The sequence below is a fragment of the Bos indicus x Bos taurus genome, chromosome 3 (assembly GCF_003369695.1).
Source record: "Bos indicus x Bos taurus breed Angus x Brahman F1 hybrid chromosome 3, Bos_hybrid_MaternalHap_v2.0, whole genome shotgun sequence".
Taxonomy (NCBI): domain Eukaryota; kingdom Metazoa; phylum Chordata; class Mammalia; order Artiodactyla; family Bovidae; genus Bos; species Bos indicus x Bos taurus.
Window position 1 is genome coordinate 29608052 of NC_040078.1, and position 7191 is coordinate 29615242.

Here is a 7191-nt window from a genome sequence, read left to right on the forward strand (position 1 = left end):
ATTTTAGTTGTAGCATGCAGACTTTTAGTTGGCAACACATGAGATCTAGTTCCCTGACCAGGGATCAAATCCAGGCCCCCTGCATCGGGAGCATGGAGTCTTAGCCACTGGACCACCAGGGAAGTTCCAGTCTTATTTTCTTCTTAATGCATATCACCATTTGATATTTATTTATGTATACTGCCTCTCTCCTTTAGAATGTTGAATTTCCATGTGGGTAGGACTTTTTCTATTTTGGTCACTATTTCATATCCCCAGTGTCTAGAAAAGATGCCTGGCACATAGGCATTCATTAAATATTTGTTTAATGAACAAATGAATGAAGAGATTTATGGACACTAGTTTTCTCACTGGGATAGTTGCAAGTTAATATAGAGATAATATTTATACTGTATCTGCTAAACTTAAGCATTCAGTATTGGTCAGCTCCTTGGGGACTTTGAACTCTGCTTTATTCCCTCTTGGAGAGAAATAGTGTTTATTGAAGGAGGATTCCCTAAAGGATGTGCCATCCATGCATTCCTCCGGGTTAATTCATTTATTCATTCACCTGATGTTTATCGTTAAGAACCCAGTATGTGTTCTAGACAGCAGGGATAAAACTGAACAAAGCAATCAAAAAGAAAAAAGACAAAAAGAATCCTAGTGTTTACATTCTAGTCCATGAGGCACACACTAACCTCAATAGATAAATGATATCATATGGAAGGTGCTCTGTGGAGAAAATGCAAGGCAGGGAAAGGGAGTGGTGGGCAAGGCAGTTGCAATTTTAAATAAGATGGTCAAGAATAGCCTCATTAAGCAAAACCTTGAAGTAGGTGAGGGAGCCATGTGGGTGGAGAAGGTGATGGGGAGAGGGAAGAAATGAGGTGATTGTTTACAGGGTAGATAGGAGTAGCTGCAAGGAGGTCAGCATGCCTGGAGCAGAGTAAGTGAAGGGTGGGAGAGGAGTAGGAGGTGAGGTGATCTGGAAATCATAGGGGCCATGCAGACCACCAGGAGAACTTAGGTTTTTATTCTGAGTGAGCTGGAAAGCCACTGGAGGATTTGAGCAGAGAAATAACATGCTATGACTTATGGCTATCATGGGGACTCTGTGTATTTGGAGAAAAGGGGGACAGTGTTGGAAGCAGAGAGAACATTTAGGAGGCTATTGAAGAACTTGCACAAGGGACAAAGGTTGCTTGGGCAAGGGTAGTAGAGGTTAAGATGGTGAAAGGAAGATTCAGGATATGTTTCAAGGTAGAGTCAACAGGATTTGCTAAGACGCGGGTGGGAGGGGAAAGCAATGAGAAAGGGAGAATATGAAACCAAGCTTATTAGGGACATGTAATAGGATTGCTTAGCAGTCCTATTACATGGAAGGCCATTCTGACGTTTGAAATCATGATTTCAAAATGAAACCAGACAGTCTGTTTGAATGATTTCTCCAGGAACATCTAGCTGCTCCAGTGCAGGCAAAGAGTAAATGAATATTATGGTTTATGAAAAACTGGAGTTTTTCAAGGCAAGGTTGAGAGAGAGAGAGAAAGGGAGTGATATTATAAAGATGGATTGTAGGATACAGTTCAGTCAAGGAAGGGAGTGAAGCTCAGAGAGGGCTCATGAACAGTGAAACATTGGCAATGAAGATACTTGAGCAAGTCAGCTGGAGAAAAGAGGGCTTACATTTGCGATTTCAAAAGTAGTATAACTTCTGGTAATGACAGGGTGGTAAGGTAGAGGGAAATGAGGTCTTTGGAAATGATGAGGTCAGAGACTGAGACACCAGAACGTTGATATCATCCAGGGTGGAGACAGCATCCTGAAGGAGGAACAGAACAGGTGGAGGTGTTGGGAGAGTAGCACTCAGAAAGCATGGAAGCTCCCACCCCTTCCCACATACCTTGCCCTGTGCGTTGCTTCCACCTGGCTGTTCCTGAGTTAAATCCTTTTATAATAAACTGATGATCTAGTGAGTAAGGTATTTCTCTGAGTTCTGTGCGTTGCTCTAGCAAACCAGTCAAATCCAAAGAGGGGATCATTGAAACCTCCAATCTATTGTGGTCACTCAGAAACACAGATGATGACCTGGACTTGCAATGGGCATCTCAGGTGGTGAGGGGACAGTCTTGTGACACTGAAGCCTTAATCTGTGAGATCTGATGCTATCTCCAAGTAGTCTCAGACCTGAGTCGAATTGTAGGACACCCAGCTGGTGTTAGCATTGCTGGTTGGCTGGGAAACCCCTGGTTCCAGTTTAGGAACTGGATGCTCAGACCTTTTAGCAGGTTTTCTCCAAACTTTATATTCCTGACTCCCTAAGCACCAGGAGTCTGGTTCCACCCTCATGCTTTGTTTCTACAGAGTCTGGTTAGTAGGGGGAGTGGGCTTGACCCAATCTTCGCTTCTCAAAAGCACACCTTTCAGAGAGCACATTAAGGATGGGCCTGTAGCACTGGGGATGAACTTCATCCTCCACTCCCCAAAGTTACTAAAAATTGATGAGAGGAGTCAGGACTGGTTAGCAATAGTTTAATGCAGCCCTAATGCAATAGTTTGCTTGTTGTTTTTTTTTTTTTCCTCATTAATTTATCATTTAATATAAATACTGACAGAAAGCAGATAAAGACCTTGTAGACACTTTCATATATTTACAAACCAAAAGGCAAATCACCTTGTTCTACTTGTTAAAATAATCCTTTTATCTGCAACTTGTGGGAGCCTTAAACACTAATTTGGAGCAACATGAGGCTGAGTCAGTTTCCAAGATAATAAAGAAAATAACGCCATTTTAACAAAAGTGGCAACTTTGATATAAACAGCAGGCACACAGGTTGAACAAGATGGCCTCATCCTCTCAAAACTCTGCAACAAGTAGACTATATACTTACTCAGACCCAGCCTTTAGCTGTCCTAAACATCTTTCTATTACTACTTTTCCTCACCTCACTTTTTAAAAGGCCATTTAAAAATTGAACATATAAACAGATTTTTAAAGAGAGAAAAATGGTCTACTTCAAAAACAGGGTTCTTCTTTCCTATTCCCAAAGAACTTCCAGCAGATAATGTCTTCAAATAATAAGATTTCACAGCTTGCCAGATGCTAATTTCACAGCTTGTGAAATTTCAATTCATTATCTGTCTTCACTTTTTAAAGAAAAGTTGGAAAAACTTGGAAAAAGTAAAATTTCACAAACTTTAGCAATTTAAAAATGAGCTGTCCCTTTAAGGCTCAATATTTTTAATTCTTAACAGGTGGGTGAGGCAGTCGAGAAAGAACAGGGAGCTAAGGTAAGGGGAAAATAACAAATGCACAAAGACTTTTAAAAATGATATTCTGTCTAGCACTAATTTAAGAACAGCAGACATAAATTTTCACTATTCAAACTGTAAATGATTTCATGGTCATTTATAACCTGACTCAAATATCATGGGCTCCTTTATTAACCTACATTATTTTTGTCTTGTTAAATATACCTCTGCAGGGCACAGTCACATAGTATCAATACGATTGGTAAATTACACAAGCTCTATCCCAAGCAAATATGCATCAATGTTAAAAAGTTATTTAAAAAAAACAAAATAAAATAAAATCCACCCAAAAAGGTGATAATGACTGCAGAATGTCTCGGGGAGACTGGTATGAGCCTAAAGACCAAATTGACTATAGTCAGGGGAAGAGGGGTAACAAGGGGAAGAGACCACACACAAGAAGAGGAATCTCACAACTGGAAAATGTTTAAGTGGGTGAAAGGTTTTGTTCATTATCTTAATTCACTTTTTCCATTTCTGTTGTTCTAAAGAGTCATAGATTTATTATAAAGTAAAATAATGAAGCCTATGGATCAGTGGTTGTGGGGGGGAGGTGGGAAAAAAAAATCAACTTTTTTCCTTTAAGTTCCTTTCATTCCCAGAATATAGGAAGAAGAGAAAGGATGAAGAAGAAATAAAGGAAATTTAGGCAACAATACACTTGGAAAAAGTAGCTCTCAGAACAGTGTCTTAGTTGAACAGAGGATGTAAACATGATAAGCAAAAGCTTAAAATGCCTTGAAATCAGAGGAACATTTTACAGGGTGGCTCAGATATTACTGTGAGAATGGCAGTCAATTAGTGGAGAAAGATTACGCTAATAAATGGTGATTTCTTTAAAAAAAAAAAAAAAAAAAGGCTACCAATCATCCACCCAATAGTTTGCTTCCATTCTTTTCTTGATCCTTTCATACATCAGCTGGAGTTGGAGTAGGGGCCACCTGACAGTCTCCGGTTATAAGATGACTCTTGAGTGTACAACCTAGAATGGATGCCAAAGACAAAGTTTGCTTGTTTTTTAAAAATTTTCACCGTGCTGGGTCTTCATTGCTGTGCGAGGGCTACTCTCTAGTTGCGGTGCTTGGGCTTCTCATTGCGGTGGCTTCTCCAGGCTCTAGGTGGCTCTAAATGGGGGCTTTGGTAGTTGCAGCATGCGGTCTCAGTAGTTGTGGTGCGGGGGCTTAGTTCCCCCCGGCCAACCCCCCGTTGTGTGGAATCTTCCCAGACTAGGAACTGAACCTGTGTCCCTGGCATTGGCAGGTGGATTCCTAATCACTGGACTACTAGGGAAGTCCCAATAGTATTTTGATTATGTAAATATCGCAAGGGAAAAACTAACCCAAGGTGAGCCAGAAGTTTTGTGTGATTGAAAGGTGATTCAGTAAGCTTTCTGTTTAGGAAAAGAACCAAGCCCAAGATTCTGGGAACTTTCTGTGATCTGGTGGTCGAGGAGGTGTTCAAAGAGAAAGTTACCTAGGAATGATATAGTCAAGGTGGAAGGGTATATCTAAATAAAAGCACTGTGACCAAAATAAAGAGAAGTTTGGGGCTTCACTGGTGGTCTAGAGGTTGAGAATCTGCCTGCCAATGCAGGGAACATGGATTCGATCCCTGGTCTGGGAAGATACCATGTGCCTCTGGGCAACTAAGCCTATGCGCCACAACTACTGAAGCCCACATGCCCCAGAGCTTGTACTCAACAACAGAAGCCACTGCAATGAGAGGCCCATGCACCACGACAAAGATTCCCCTGTTCACTACAACCAGAGAAAGCCCACTCTCAGAAAGCCCAGCAACGAAGACCTAGCACAGCCAAAATAAATCAATCATCTGAAAAAAAGAAAAAGACAACACTCTGAGGATGAGAATCCCCCATCGGCAGCTGTAGACACAAATATTCTATAAGGGCAAGCAGAATCATTTTCTAGTGATGTAGATGGGATATCCTACAGAAGAGAAAGGGGAAAGTGCCAAGGACTCAAGACAAAACAGCTTGTGGTGGTGGTGCTCAGGGAAGGTGAGAGGTGGGAAGCAGGTAACAGACCAAGGGCTACTCACCAGTGATGGCACTGAAAATTCATGCACATACAGGGAACTATATTCAATATCCTTTGATAAACCACAATGGAAAAGAATATGAAAAAGTATGTATGTATAACTGAATCACTTTGCTGTACAGTAGAAATTAATACATTATAAATCAACTATACTTCAATAAAACAATTTTTTAAAATGTCTACATGGACCTCCAGATGGAATTTCTCCTATTTATGAACCACTCTAAGAATGCAGAGGGAACTGTCCCCTTAGGAGTGGACTTGAGATAAGAGAACCCAGATCTAAATCCCTTTTCTTGAACAACCAGACTCACTTATCTTCTATTTCCTACCACAAAGGGCAGTCTGGGTCACGTGTAAGAGATGGTTGCCCGAGGCCAGTCAGGCAGATTTTCTTCCCTAAGGGGACTTAAATCACTGTCAGTCTCCTTGTGGAAAAGTACAAGTTTCCCCACAGATCATGAAGCAAATAACTAATTGATCTCTAGGGAACTGTCTTTCTCCCAGTAACTTGAAGCTTAATTGCAAGATCTTCACAGATCAATGGGGTCATCCTTAGATTCTAAAAATAAATTGGCTTCTTAAAGATACATGTATTGCAGCATTTTTGTATGAGAGTGTTGAGAAATCAAGTAATACAACTGCCAATCTCTATTATAAGCCAGAAAATTTGATTTAGAATAGTATGGAATCTTACCATTGTTAATACACAGACATGCCACCGACAACTACATTTCTCAAAGCCCTTCGCTTCTCACCCTCCCCCTACCATCTGAATTCGTATAGATCCCGCTTCGAGGAATACGTGTGACACAGCATGTGCCAAAAGTGGACAAGTGTCCTTGTTGCTAGAAGATAACTCCCATCTGGGGGCCCCTGCACTGAAGACTACCTTATCTCTCCCAGCCACCTTTGCATAGCACAGAAGTGAGACAGCTAGAGGCTCCCAGATGAAGTCTAAACGTTGCCCACATAGCTTAGTAAATATTAAGTATGCAAGATGATTTTCCACGTGTTGACATCTACCATTCTAATAACATCATTTGAACTTAATGAGTCTTCGTGGTATTTTTAAATTTTATTTATTTTTGGCTGTGCTGGGTCTTCATTGCTGCCTGTGGGCTTTTCTCTAGTTGCAGAGCCGGGGCTACTCTCTAGCTGTGTGCAGGCTTCTCACTGCAGTGGCTTCTCTTGTTATGGAGCACGGGCTCAAGGGTCCACAGGCTTCGACAGTTGCAGCACACAGGCTGCTGTTGGGGCTCCTGGGCTCTAGAGCACAGGCTGTATAGTTGCTCAGTTGCTCTGTGGCGTGTGGGATCTTCCTGCAGAGGGATCAAACCCTTATCTCCTGCATTGGCAGGTGGATTCTTTACCACTGAGCCACCAGGGAAGCCCTTTCATAGTATTTTACTGCTATCCTCGTCTGCAGAAAAGGTAGTAAGGAAACTTTCTGGAGGGCAACTAGGCACCATTTTTATCAAGAACTTAAAACTGTTGGGATTAGCAGATGCAAACTACTACATAGAGAATGGATAAACAACAGGTCCTACTGTACAGCACTGGGAACTACACTCAATATCCTGTAATAAGCCATAATGGAAAAGAATATGAAAAAGAATGTATATGTGTAATTTTCCATTGTATGTATATATATGTGTATATATGTATAACTGAATCACTGCTGTACAGCAGAAGTTAACACAGCATTGGAAATCAACTACACTTCAATAAACTAAATTAAAAAACCTTAAAACTGTTATCCCACTTCCAGCAATTTACTCCAAGAAAATAAACACAAATGCCATGATATAGGCATAAGGATATTCGTTGCAATATGTAT